Source organism: Oncorhynchus masou, unplaced genomic scaffold, assembly GCF_036934945.1.
Source record: "Oncorhynchus masou masou isolate Uvic2021 unplaced genomic scaffold, UVic_Omas_1.1 unplaced_scaffold_1149, whole genome shotgun sequence".
NCBI classification, from domain to species: domain Eukaryota; kingdom Metazoa; phylum Chordata; class Actinopteri; order Salmoniformes; family Salmonidae; genus Oncorhynchus; species Oncorhynchus masou.
In genome coordinates, this window is record NW_027001239.1 from 153,728 (window position 1) to 168,861 (window position 15,134).

Consider the following 15,134-nt stretch of genomic DNA (forward strand, 5'->3'; position numbering starts at 1 on the left):
CCAACCTGACTGTCACTAAAAACACCTGACTGTCACTAAAAACACCTGACTGTCACTAAAAATACCTGACTGTCACTAAAAATACCTGACTGTCACTAAAAACACCTGACTGTCACTAAAAACACCTGACTGTCACTAAAAACACCTGCACTGTGAGATTCCTGTTCAACCTGACTGTCACTAAAACACCTGCATTGTGAGATTCCTGTCCAACCTGACTGTCACTAAAAACACCTGCATTGTGAGATTCCTGTCCAACCTGACTGTCACTAAAAACACCTGCATTGTGAGATTCCTGTCCAACCTGACTGTCACTAAAAACACCTGCACTGTGAGATTCCTGTCCAACCTGACTGTCACTAAAAACACCTGCATTGTGAGATTCCTGTCCAACCTGACTGTCACTAAAAACACCTGCACTGTGAGATTCCTGTCCAACCTGACTGTCACTAAAAACACCTGCACTGTGAGATTCCTGTCCAACCTGACTGTCACTAAAAACACCTGCACTGTGAGATTCCTGTCCAACCTGACTGTCACTAAAAACACCTGCACTGTGAGATTCCTGTCCAACCTGACTGTCACTAAAAACACCTGACTGTCACTAAAAACACCTGCACTGTGAGATTCCTGTCCAACCTGACTGTCACTAAAAACACCTGACTGTCACTAAAAACACCTGCACTGTGAGATTCCTGTCCAACCTGACTGTCACTAAAAACACCTGCACTGTGAGATTCCTGTCCAACCTGACTGTCACTAAAAACACCTGCACTGTGAGATTCCTGTCCAACCTGACTGTCACTAAAAACACCTGACTGTCACTAAAAACACCTGCACTGTGAGATTCCTGTCCAACCTGACTGTCACTAAAAACACCTGCACTGTGAGATTCCTGTCCAACCTGACTGTCACTAAAAACACCTGCACTGTGAGATTCCTGTCCAACCTGACTGTCACTAAAAACACCTGACTGTCACTAAAAACACCTGCACTGTGAGATTCCTGTCCAACCTGACTGTCACTAAAAACACCTGCACTGTGAGATTCCTGTCCAACCTGACTGTCACTAAAAACACCTGACTGTCACTAAAAACACCTGCACTGTGAGATTCCTGTCCAACCTGACTGTCACTAAAAACACCTGCACTGTGAGATTCCTGTCCAACCTGACTGTCACTAAAAACACCTGCACTGTGAGATTCCTGTCCAACCTGACTGTCACTAAAAACACCTGCACTGTGAGATTCCTGTCCAACCTGACTGTCACTAAAAACACCTGCATTGTGAGATTCCTGTTCAAACTGACTGTCACTAAAAACACCTGCATTGTGAGATTCTTGTTCAGTCACTGAGCTGAAGCACTATCATACAACCATCCCACTTACTGCGCCTCCACTCTACTGTAAAACCCTTTTAAACAAAACAGATATTATGTTAATATTATTAATTGCCTAAAGCCCCTAGGAAGAGAGAGAGAGAGATAGACAGAGAGAGAGAGAGGGAGAGAGACAGTCAGAGAGAGAGACAGTCAGAGAGAGAGAGAGACAGAGAGAGACAGACAGAGACAGAGAGAGAGAGAGAGAGAGAGACAGAGAGAGAGAGAGACAGAGAGAGGGAGAGACAGACAGAGAGAGACAGTCAGAGACAGAGAGAGGGAGAGACAGACAGAGAGAGACAGTCAGAGACAGAGAGAGGGAGAGACAGACAGAGAGAGACAGTCAGAGAGAGAGAGACAGACAGAGACAAGACAGAGAGGGAGAGACAGACAGAGAGAGACAGTCAGAGAGAGAGAGAGACAGATGAGTGAGGGTTCTCGATCAGCAATTTAGAAGTGATACGGCTGGCTAAACTGTCACTATTTTTCTTGCGTATGTTAATCTGGGAGCTCGGTGTTATTTTTCACAGGAGCAGCGCCTGAACATTTGTACTGCAGGAAAGGCCATCAAATGATGCTCAGAAATGTGATACACATTTTAATTTCACACTCCATCAGGTTTTACAGCCCGAGCTGTAGCCGGGCAGTGCTGTGGCAGGCAAAGAACAGAACATAACGTTAAGCCTGCGTCCTGAATGGTACCCTATTCATATATATGGAAGAGCGGGTCCAAAGTAGTCCACGATATAGGGAATAGGGTGCTATTTGGGACGGGTTCAGAGCGTCTGGCAGCCAGCCATCTCACCCGACGTTCACCAACCAACAAACCATCAGGCTCTCTCTCATGCTATGACATCATGTTCTTAAAAGTTCACCACCAAAACTCTTTTCTCTCTGTAAAAAAATGAACCTTATAAACAACACTTGGACATGTCTGAAATGGCTCCCTATTCTCCATAGTGTCTGAAATGGCTCCCTATTCTCTATATAGTGTCTGAAATGGCTCCCTATTCTCTATATAGTGTCTGAAATGGCTCCCTATTCTCCATAGTGTCTGACATGGCTCCCTAATCTCCATATAGTGTCTGAAATGGCTCCCTATACTCCATAGTGTCTGAAATGGCTCCCTATTCTCTATATAGTGTCTGAAATGGCTCCCTATACTCCATATAGTGTCTGAAATGGCTCCCCATTCTCCATAGTGTCTGAAATGGCTCCCTATTCTCCATATAGTGTCTGAAATGGCTCCCTATTCTCTATATAGTGTCTGAAATGGCTCCCTATTCTCTATATAGTGTCTGAAATGGCTCCCTATACTCCATATAGTGTCTGAAATGGCTCCCTATTCTCCATAGTGTCTGAAATGGCTCCCTATTCTCTATATAGTGTCTGAAATGGCTCCCTATTCTCCATATAGTGTCTGAAATGGCTCCCTATTCTCTATATAGTGTCTGAAATGGCTCCCTATTCTCTATATAGTGTCTGAAATGGCTCCCTATTCTCCATAGTGTCTGAAATGGCTCCCTATTCTCTATATAGTGTCTGAAATGGCTCCCTATACTCCATATAGTGTCTGAAATGGCTCCCTATTCTCCATAGTGTCTGAAATGGCTCCCTATTCTCTATATAGTGTCTGAAATGGCTCCCTATTCTCCATATAGTGTCTGAAATGGCTCCCTATTCTCTATATAGTGTCTGAAATGGCTCCCTATTCTCTATATAGTGTCTGAAATGGCTCCCTATTCTCCATAGTGTCTGAAATGGCTCCCTATTCTCTATATAGTGTCTGAAATGGCTCCCTATACTCCATATAGTGTCTGAAATGGCTCCCTATTCTCCATAGTGTCTGAAATGGCTCCCTATTCTCTATATAGTGTCTGAAATGGCTCCCTATTCTCTATATAGTGTCTGAAATGGCTCCCTATCCTCTATATAGTGTCTGAAATGGCTCCCTATTCTCCATATAGTGTCTGAATGGCTCCCTATTCTCTATATAGTGTCTGAAATGGCTCCCTATACTCCATATAGTGTCTGAAATGGCTCCCTAGACTCTATATAGTGTCTGAAATGGCTCCCTATTCTCCATATAGTGTCTGAAATGGCTCCCTATTCTCTATATATTGTCTGAAATGGCTCCTATCCTCTATATAGTGTCTGAAATGGCTCCCTATTCTCTATATAGTGTCTGAAATGGCTCCCCATTCTCCATAGTGTCTGAAATGGCTCCCTATTCTCCATATAGTGTCTGAAATGGCTCCCTATTCTCTATATAGTGTCTGAAATGGCTCCCTATTCTCTATATAGTGTCTGAAATGGCTCCCTATACTCCATATAGTGTCTGAAATGGCTCCCTATTCTCCATAGTGTCTGAAATGGCTCCCTATTCTCTATATAGTGTCTGAAATGGCTCCCTATTCTCCATATAGTGTCTGAAATGGCTCCCTATTCTCTATATAGTGTCTGAAATGGCTCCCTATTCTCTATATAGTGTCTGAAATGGCTCCTATTCTCCATAGTGTCTGAAATGGCTCCCTATTCTCTATATAGTGTCTGAAATGGCTCCCTATACTCCATATAGTGTCTGAAATGGCTCCCTATTCTCCATAGTGTCTGAAATGGCTCCCTATTCTCTATATAGTGTCTGAAATGGCTCCCTATTCTCTATATAGTGTCTGAAATGGCTCCCTATCCTCTATATAGTGTCTGAAATGGCTCCCTATTCTCCATATAGTGTCTGAATGGCTCCCTATTCTCTATATAGTGTCTGAAATGGCTCCCTATACTCCATATAGTGTCTGAAATGGCTCCCTAGACTCTATATAGTGTCTGAAATGGCTCCCTATTCTCCATATAGTGTCTGAAATGGCTCCCTATTCTCTATATAGTGTCTGAAATGGCTCCCTATCCTCTATATAGTGTCTGAAATGGCTCCCTATTCTCTATATAGTGTCTGAAATGGCTCCCCATTCTCCATAGTGTCTGAAATGGCTCCCTATTCTCCATATAGTGTCTGAAATGGCTCCCTATTCTCTATATAGTGTCTGAAATGGCTCCCTATTCTCTATATAGTGTCTGAAATGGCTCCCTATTCTCTATATAGTGTCTGAAATGGCTCCCTATTCTCCATATAGTGTCTGAATGGCTCCCTATTCTCTATATAGTGTCTGAAATGGCTCCCTATACTCCATATAGTGTCTGAAATGGCTCCCTAGACTCTATATAGTGTCTGAAATGGCTCCCTATTCTCCATATAGTGTCTGAAATGGCTCCCTATTCTCTATATAGTGTCTGAAATGGCTCCCTATCCTCTATATAGTGTCTGAAATGGCTCCCTATTCTCTATATAGTGTCTGAAATGGCTCCCCATTCTCCATAGTGTCTGAAATGGCTCCCTATTCTCCATATAGTGTCTGAAATGGCTCCCTATTCTCTATATAGTGTCTGAAATGGCTCCCTATTCTCTATATAGTGTCTGAAATAGCTCCCTATTCTCTATATAGTGTCTGAAATGGCTCCCTATTCTCCATAGTGTCTGAAATGGCTCCCTATTCTCTATATAGTGTCTGAAATGGCTCCCTATTCTCCATAGTGTCTGAAATGGCTCCCTATTCTCTATATAGTGTCTGAAATGGCTCCCTATTCTCTATATAGTGTCTGAAATGGCTCCCTATTCTCTATATAGTGTCTGAAATGGCTCCCTATTCTCCATAGTGTCTGACACGGCTCCCTAATCTCCATATAGTGTCTGAAATGGCTTCCTATTCTCCATATAGTGTCTGAAATGGCTCACTATTCTCTATAGTGTCTGAAATGGCTCCCTATACTCCATATAGTGTCTGAAATGGCTCCCTATTCTCCATAGTGTCTGAAATGGCTCCCTATTCTCTATATAGTGTCTGAAATGGCTCCCTATTCTCCATATAGTGTCTGAAATGGCTCCCTATTCTCCATAGTGTCTGAAATGGCTCCCTATTCTCTATATAGTGTCTGAAATGGCTCCCTATTCTCCATATAGTGTCTGAAATGGCTCCCTATACTCCATATAGTGTCTGAAATGGCTCCCTATTCTCCATAGTGTCTGAAATGGCTCCCTATTCTCTATATAGTGTCTGAAATGGCTCCCTATACTCCATATAGTGTCTGAAATGGCTCCCTATTCTCCATAGTGTCTGAAATGGCTCCCTATTCTCCATAGTGTCTGAAATGGCTCCCTATTCTCCATATAGTGTCTGAAATGGCTCCCTATTCTCCATAGTGTCTGAAATGGCTCCCTATTCTCCATATAGTGTCTGAAATGGCTCCATATTCTCCATATAGTGTCTGAAATGGCTCCCTGTTCTCCATAGTGTCTGAAATGGCTCCCTATACTCCATATAGTGTCTGAAATGGCTCCCTATTCTCAATAGTGTCTGAAATGGCTCCCTATTCTCCATATAGTGTCTGAAATGGCTCCCTGTTCTCAACAGTGTCTGAAATGGCTCCCTGTTCTCAACAGTGTCTGAAATGGCTCCCTGTTCTCAACAGTGTCTGAAATGGCTCCCTGTTCTCAACAGTGTCTGAAATGGCTCCCTGTTCTCCACAGTGTCTGAAATGGCTCCCTGTTCTCAACAGTGTCTGAAATGGCTCCCTGTTCTCAACAGTGTCTGAAATGGCTCCCTGTTCTCTATATATTGCCCCCAAGCCATAACTCCTGAACATCTAATCAAATGACTACCCAGACTATTTGCATTGCCCCCCCCCACCTCTTTTACGTTGCTGCTACTCTCTGTTATTATCTATGCATAGTCACTTTAATAACTCTACCTACATGTACATATTACCTCAATACCAGTGCATTGACTCTGTACCCCCCTGTATATAGCCTCCACATTGACTCTGTACCGGTACACCCTGTATATAGCCTCCACATTGACTCTGTACAGGTACCCCCTGTATATAGCCTCCACTTTGACTCTGTACCGGTACCCCCTGTATATAGCCTCCACATTGACTCTGTACCGGTACCCCCTGTATATAGCCTCCACATTGACTCTGTACCGGTACCCCTGTATAGCCTCCATATTGACTCTGTACCGGTACCCCCTGTATATAGCCTCCACATTGACTCTGTACCGGTGCCCCCTGTATATAGCCTCCACATTGACTCTGTACCGGTACCCCCTGTATAGAGCCTCCACATTGGCTCTGTACCGGTACCCCCTGTATAGAGCCTCCACATTGACTCTGTACCGGTACCCCCTGTATAGAGCCTCCACATTGACTCTGTGCCGGTACCCCCTGTATAGAGCCTCCACATTGACTCTGTACCGGTGCCCCCTGTATATAGCCTCCACATTGACTCTGTACCGGTGCCCCCTGTATAGAGCCTCCACATTGACTCTGTACCGGTACCCCCTGTATAGAGCCTCCACATTGGCTCTGTACCGGTACCCCCTGTATATAGCCTCCACATTGACTCTATACCCCCTGTATATAGCCTCCACATTGACTCTGTACCGGTACCCCCTGTATATAGCCTCCACATTGACTCTGTACCGGTACCCCCTGTATTATAGCCTCCACATTGACTCTGTACCGGTACCCCCTGTATAGAGCCTCCACATTGACTCTGTACCGGTACCCCCTGTATATAGCCTCCACATTGACTCTGTACCGGTACCCCCTGTATATAGCCTCCATATTGTCTCGGTACCGGTACCCCCTGTATATAGCCTCCACATTGACTCTGTACCGGTGCCCCCTGTATATAGCCTCCACATTGACTCTGTACCGGTACCCCCTGTATAGAGCCTCCACATTGGCTCTGTACCGGTACCCCCTGTATAGAGCCTCCACATTGACTCTGTACCGGTACCCCCTGTATAGAGCCTCCACATTGACTCTGTACCGGTACCCCCTGTATAGAGCCTCCACATTGACTCTGTACCGGTGCCCCCTGTATATAGCCTCCACATTGACTCTGTACCGGTGCCCCCTGTATAGAGCCTCCACATTGACTCTGTACCGGTACCCCTGTATAGAGCCTCCACATTGGCTCTGTACCGGTACCCCTGTATATAGCCTCCACATTGACTCTATACCCCCTGTATATAGCCTCCACATTGACTCTGTACCGGTACCCCCTGTATATAGCCTCCACATTGACTCTGTACCGGTACCCTGTATTATAGCCTCCACATTGACTCTGTACCGGTACCCCTGTATATAGCCTCCACATTGACTCTGTACTGGTACCCCCTGTATAGAGCCTCCACATTGACTCTGTACCGGTACCCACTGTATATAGCCTCCATATTGACTCTGTACCGGTACCCCCTGTATATAGCCTCCACATTGACTCTGTACCGGTACCCCCTGTATATAGCCTCCACATTGACTCTGTACTGGTACCCCCTGTATAGAGCCTCCACATTGACTCTGTACCAGTACCCACTGTATATAGCCTCCATATTGACTCTGTACCGGTACCCCCTGTATATAGCCTCCACATTGACTCTGTACCGGTACCCCCTGTATAGAGCCTCCACATTGACTCTGTACCGGTACCCCCTGTATAGAGCCTCCACATTGACTCTGTACCGTAACACCCTGTATAGCCTCCACATTGACTCTGTACCGGTACCCCCTGTATATAGCCTCCACATTGACTCTGTACCGGTACCCCTGTATATAGCCTCCACATTGACTCTGTACCGGTACCCCCTGTATATAGCCTCCACATTGACTCTGTACCGGTACCCCCTGTATAGAGCCTCCACATTGACTCTGTACCGGTACCCCCTGTATATAGCCTCCACATTGACTCTGTACCGGTACCCCCTGTATATAGCCTCCACATTGACTCTGTACCGGTACCCCCTGTATATAGCCTCCACATTGACTCTGTACCGGTACCCCCTGTATATAGCCTCCACATTGACTCTGTACCGGTACCCCCTGTATATAGCCTCCACATTGACTCTGTACCGGTACCCCCTGTATAGAGAGCCCTGGCTCTGATCTGACCACATCTTAGCCTGCAGACCCACTGACTCAAACCCACACTCACGGAAAATGTATGCCCCCCAATGTACTGTACAGGTCAGGCTACGTTGTGCACCGATGTGTCTATGTTTGTAAACACTGCCTGTCTGAGTGTGTGCTGCACACTAATGTAATGGGAAAAAAACAGGGTTCACTAACTTCTTCCAATTCTGCAATAGCTCTTCAAGCTGCCCATTTCATTTACATTTTAAAGATATCTGAAATAATAAACCTTAAAAGAGTAGATTATTTTTTAATTGAGTAGATGAATCATACAGAAGGGCTCTGAGTGATTAACAGGTGAACCATCTAGTGAAGGACCTGCCAGGCAGATAGGTAGTATTTAAGGCATCATCTAGTGAAGGACCTGCCAGGCTGATAGACAGTATTTAAGGCATCATCTAGTGAAGGACCTGTCAGGCAGATAGATAGTATTTAAGGCATCATCTAGTGAAGGACCTGTCAGGCAGATAGATAGTATTTAAGGCATCATCTAGTGAAGGACCTGTCAGGCAGATAGGTAGTATTTAAGGCATCATCTAGTGAAGGACCTGCCAGGCTGATAGACAGTATTTAAGGCATCATCTAGTGAAGGACCTGCCAGGCAGATAGATAGTACTTAAGGCATCATCTAGTGAAGGACCTGTCAGGCAGATAGATAGTATTTAAGGCATCATCTAGTGAAGGACCTGTCAGGCAGATAGGTAGTATTTAAGGCATCATCTAGTGAAGGACCTGTCAGGCAGATAGATAGTATTTAAGGCATCATCTAGTGAAGGACCTGCCAGGCTGATAGACAGTATTTAAGGCATCATCTAGTGAAGGACCTGTCAGGTAGATAGACAGTATTTAAGGCATCATCTAGTGAAGGACCTGCCAGGCTGATAGACAGTATTTAAGGCATCATCTAGTGAAGGACCTGTCAGGCTGATAGACAGTATTTAAGGCATCATCTAGTGAAGGACCTGTCAGGCAGATAGACAGTATTTAAGGCATCATCTAGTGAAGGACCTGTCAGGTTGATGGGTAGATTTAAGGCATCATCTAGTGAAGGACCTGCCAGGCTGATGGGTAGATTTAAGGCATCATCTAGTGAAGGACCTGTCAGGCAGATAGACAGTATTTAAGGCATCATCTAGTGAAGGACCTGTCAGGCAGATAGACAGTATTTAAGGCATCATCTAGTGAAGGACCTGTCAGGCTGATAGACAGTATTTAAGGCATCATCTAGTGAAGGACCTGTCAGGTAGATAGACAGTACTTAAGGCATCATCTAGTGAAGGACCTGTCAGGTAGATAGACAGTATTTAAGGCATCATCTAGTGAAGGACCTGTCAGGCAGATAGACAGTATTTAAGGCATCATCTAGTGAAGGACCTGTCAGGTAGATAGACAGTACTTAAGGCTCCATTTATAAAAGCAGTGATTAAAGTGATTAAAAGATGGAGTGGTCTGCCCTACTGCCTGTCTGTCCCGTCCGTGAATTCTATCTAAGAACTATTGTAGGGAGGAACAGATGGCCTCGGAGCAGACACAGTGTGAGTTCAGAATCTGGCACCCAATTCCCTACTGTATATAGTAGGACTACTTTAGGCCAATAGTCAATGAGGCTGAGAGAGGAGAGTTTCACTAGCAGATTCATTTAAGCATCTCTAGAGAGCCTAAATCAAGTCCTTCATTCTACCAGACACTCCGGAGTGGACTAGTCTTATCTATTCAGATTGGTGTTGTCACCATTCCAGTGTCACCATTCCAGTGTCGCCATTCCAGTGTCGCCATTCCAGTGTCACCATTCCAGTGTCACCATTCCAGTGTCACCATTCCAATGTCACCATTCCAGTGTCACCATTCCAATGTCACCATTCCAGTGTCAACATTCCAGTGTCACCATTCCAATGTCACCATTCCAGTGTCAACATTCCAGTGTCAACATTCCAATGTCACCATTCCAGTGTCACCATTCCAATGTCACCATTCCAATGTCACCATTCCAATGTCACCATTCCAGTGTCACCATTCCAATGTCACCATTCCAATGTCACCATTCCACCATACTAGATGTTCCTTGGCAAAAAAAGGAAACATGTAGCAGACTCAAATCTATGCTCCTTTAAAACCTACTTTTGTAAATAAAATACTGTGTGCTATAGCTTTCAAAAATAAACGAAATGTGACTCTGGGTGACAAGATAAGGAAGGCTGTTTTGTCCAACATTAAGAAGGTTATTCCTCGAGACATTGAGACCGCTTCCTGTTTTGTTTCCTTGGCTTCCTGGTATCGTGACAACACCAATTCAGGTAGTTACTACCTTCACACTGACTGAATGGTAGACCTTCTCCCCTGTTCATAATGTCTTTTTTTCTGTTAATGCAATTCTTTTATTCACGTATTGCCTTTATTAAACCTGGTAAGCCAATGGGAAGACATGCCCTTTGACGACCTGAGATCGCTCGGCCTACCAGCTTCCTGCTGAAAAGAAAATAGTTGAACCTCAAGCTGAATTCAATAGGGCCATTGATGTGACAGCGCATTACTAGGAAAGACTTCACAGGGTGTTCAGGCCAATTGACGCAGTGAATGAAATGTCATTTCCAAGCCTCAACTAATAGTAATAACAGTCACGTAGTTACGGCTTTCAATCATTTCATTTCACCTTGCACTTTGGTTCCCTGGAAGAAAAGGCAGCTATTGGAGGAACTTGGAGAAACAACTCAGAGTGTGATGGCTGCCCTGAAGTAACCCTGCCAGCCTCAGAGTAAACTGGTTTCAAAGACTCTTTTAGTTCAAGCAGAACAACAATTAAAAACAACAAATCCTATATGGAATGTAACCATTTTGCTGTAGGTCTGTTCCATTGTTAACTTTTGCCGTAGATATTCTCCTGTCTGAGAGAGCTACCACTGTAGCTCTAATGGGAGTTGACAGAGGAGACACAAACACAGTCGTATTGAATAGTAAGTTTTAAGTTCCTCGGCATACACATCACAGACAAACTGAATTGGTCCACTCACACAGACAGCATCGTGAAGAAGGCGCAGCAGCGCCTCTTCAACCTCAGGAGGCTGAAAAATTGGCTTGTCACCAAAAGCACTCACAAACTTCTACAGATGCACAATCGAGAGCATCCTGGCGGGCTGTATCACCGCCTGGTACGGCAACTGCTCCGCCCTCAACCGCAAGGCTCTCCAGAGGGTAGTGAGGTCTGCACAACGCATCACCGGGGCAAACTACCTGCCCTCCAGGAAACCTACACCACCCGATGTTACAGGAAGGCCATAAAGATCATCAAGGACAACAACCACCCGAGCCACTGCCTGTTCACCCCGCTATCATCCAGAAGGCGAGGTCAGTACAGGTGCATCAAAGCTGGGACCGAGAGACTGAAAAACAGCTTCTATCTCAAGGTCATCAGACTGTTAAACAGCCACCACTAACATTGAGTGGCTGCTGCCAACACACTGACTCAACTCCAGCCACTTTAATAATGGGAATTGATGTAAAATATATCACTAGCCACTTTAAACAATGCTACCTTATATAATGTTACTTACCCTACATTATTCATCTCATATGCATACGTATATACTGTACTCTATATCATCGACTGCATCCTTATGTAATACATGTATCACTAGCCACTTTAACTATGCCACTTTGTTTACATACTCATCTCATATGTATATACTGTACTCGATACCATCTACTGTATCTTGCCTATGCTGCTCTGTACCATCACTCATTCATATATCCTTATGTACATATTCTTTATCCCTTTACACTTGTGTGTATAAGACAGTAGTTTTGGAATTGTTAGTTAGATTACTTGTTGGTTATTACTGCATTGTCGGAACGAGAAGCACAAGCATTTCGCTACACTCGCATTAACATCTGCTAACCATGTGTATGTGACGAATACAATTTGATTTGATTTGATTACCTGACTGAGCCCAGACACCTCCCCTTCTGCAGCGGCTCGGCGACGGAGGAGTGACACTACGGAGCCGTCCAGCGGTCTTCCCTTCAGGAAGTGTTTGCCGGCCTCGTAGATCTCCACCTCAATCATCTTCCCCTTGAACTCTGACCTCTTGGGCACCAGCACCTGACGCGGAAATATGAAATGGGAGGGGGGAATGGGGGTTAGAGGTCAATGTGTGAAAAACTGTTGTCAGAGAAGCATGGTGTAAAACTAGATGATGGATCACCACCCGCTTAGTGTTGTAAACGCCTGGACACTACTGGAGGTTTCTTAAAGTCATGTGGACCAGTTTAAGAGGATTCAAATGTCCTGGTGGTGTTGGATGCCAAGGAGACATGGGGTGACAGGTCGCCTAGTGGGTAGAGTGTAGGGACGGCAGGTAGCCTAGTGGTTAGAGTGGAGGGACGGCAGGTAGCCTAGTGGTTAGAGTATAAGGGCGTCAGGTAGCCTAGTGGTTAGAGTGTAGGGACGGCAGGTAGCCTAGTGGTTAGAGTGTAGGGGCGTCACGTAGCCTAGTGGTTAGAGTGTAGGGGCGTCAGGTAGCCTAGTGGTTAGAGTGTAGGGACGTCAGGTAGCCTAGTGGTGAGAGTGTAGGGACGGCCGGTAGCCTAGTGGTTAGAGTGTAGGGACGTCAGGTAGCCTAGTGGTTAGAGTGTAGGGACGTCAGGTAGCCTAGTGGTTAGAGTGTAGGGGCGTCAGGTAGCCTAGTGGTTAGAGTGTAGGGATGTCAGGTAGCCTAGTGGTTAGAGTGTAGGGGCGTCAGGTAGCCTAGTGGTTAGAGTGTAGGGATGGCAGGTAGCCTAGTGGTTAGAGCGTAGGGACGGCAGGTAGCCTAGTGGTTAGAGTGTAGGGGCGTCAGGTAGCCTAGTGGTTTGAGTGTTGGACTAGTAACCGAAAGGTTGTAAGATCGAATACCCGAGCTGACAAGGTAAGAAAAATCTGTTGTTCTGCCCCTGACCAAGGCAGTTAACCCACTGTCCCCCTGACCAAGGCAGTTAACCCACTGTCCCCCTGACCAAGGCAGTTAACCCACTGTTCCCCTGAACAAGGCAGTTAACCCACTGTTCCCCTGACCAAGGCAGTTAACCCACTGTTCCCCTGACCAAGGCAGTTAACCCACTGTTCCCCTGACCAAGGCAGTTAACCCACTGTTCCCCTGACCAAGGCAGTTAACCCCACTGTTCCCCTGACCAAGGCAGTTAACCCACTGTTCCCCTGACCAATGCAGTTAACCCACTGTTCCCCTGAACAAGGCAGTTAACCCACTGTTCCCCTGAACAAGGCAGTTAACCCACTGTTCCCCTGACCAAGGCAGTTAACCCACTGTTCCCCTGACCAAGGCCAGTTAACCCACTGTTCCCCTGACCAAGGCAGTTAACCCACTGTTCCCCTGACCAAGGCAGTTAACCCACCGTTCCCCTGACCAAGGCAGTTAACCCACTGTTCCCCTGACCAAGGCAGTTAACCCACTGTTCCCCTGAACAAGGCAGTTAACCCCACTGTTCCCCTGACCAAGGCCAGTTAACCCCACTGTTCCCCTGACCAAGGCAGTTAACCCACTGTTCCCCTGACCAATGCAGTTAACCCATCGTTCCCCGGTAGGCCGTCATTGTAAATAAGAATTTGTTCTTAACTGACTTGGTTAAATAAAGGTTAAATGACATAATGCCAGTGAAAGGTTTAGAGTTGTCCTCCTCCAGACCCAGTCAATGGGAGTACAGTACAGCAGGGGATGTATTGTTAAACTACACATCAGTGTGCACAGCTTGCTCCTAGCAGCCCCTGGAGTATGGAAACGGGGCTTAGTGTTCCAGCTCGGAACGCTGTGGCATTCCCAGTATTCCCAAGACAGATATAAACCCCGTTCCTTCAAACACATTCCTCCGCTGCTCCTGATTACACACTTATATATGCATTAGGTCCTATAGAAAAGTTGGGATCCAACCTCCACACAATTGGTTTTAAAGATGCTGTACAGAGGAGATTAATCTACAGGGGTTTGGGGTTGTAATGGCCTTCATTATGTTGTGGTTGGTTGGTAGTGTTGGTATTAGCCTGGCATTTAAACTGATTAGCCTGGAATTTACCCCCTTCCACAGCCCCTTCAGCCATCAACAGCACCCCATCCAGGGGGGAAGGGGTGGCTGTTGATGGGGGAAGTGGGGGCTGTTGATGGGAGGAAGTGGGGGCTGTTGATGGGAGGAAGTGGGGGGACTGTTGATGGGAGGAAGTGGGGGCTGTTGATGGGAGGAAGGAGGGGGCTGTTGATGGGAGGAAGTGGGGGGCTGTTGATGGGAGGAAGTGGGGGCTGTTGATGGGAGGAAGTGGGGGGCCTGTTGATGGGAGGAAGTGGGGGGGGCTGTTGATGGAGAAGGGAGGGGGCTGATGGGAGGAAGGGAGGGGGGCTGTTGATGGGAGGAAGGGAGGGGGCTGTTGATGGGAGGAAGTGGGGGGCTGTTGATGGGAGGAAGGAGGGGGCTGTTGATGGGAGGAAGGGAGGGGGCTGTTGATGGGAGGAAGGGAGGGGCTGTTGATGGGGGGGCTGTTTGATGGGAGGAAGGGGGGGCTGTTGATGGGAGGAAGGGAGGGCTGTTGATGGAGCAGGGAGGGCTGTTGATGGGGAAGTGGGGGCTGTTGATGGGGGGGCTGTTGATGGGAGGAAGGGAGGGGGCTGTTGATGGGGGAAGGAGGTGGGGAAACATGGGGCAGAAGGCCTGGCTTGAGGAGAGATGTCTGAAAGGCCCCATTATGTTCCAT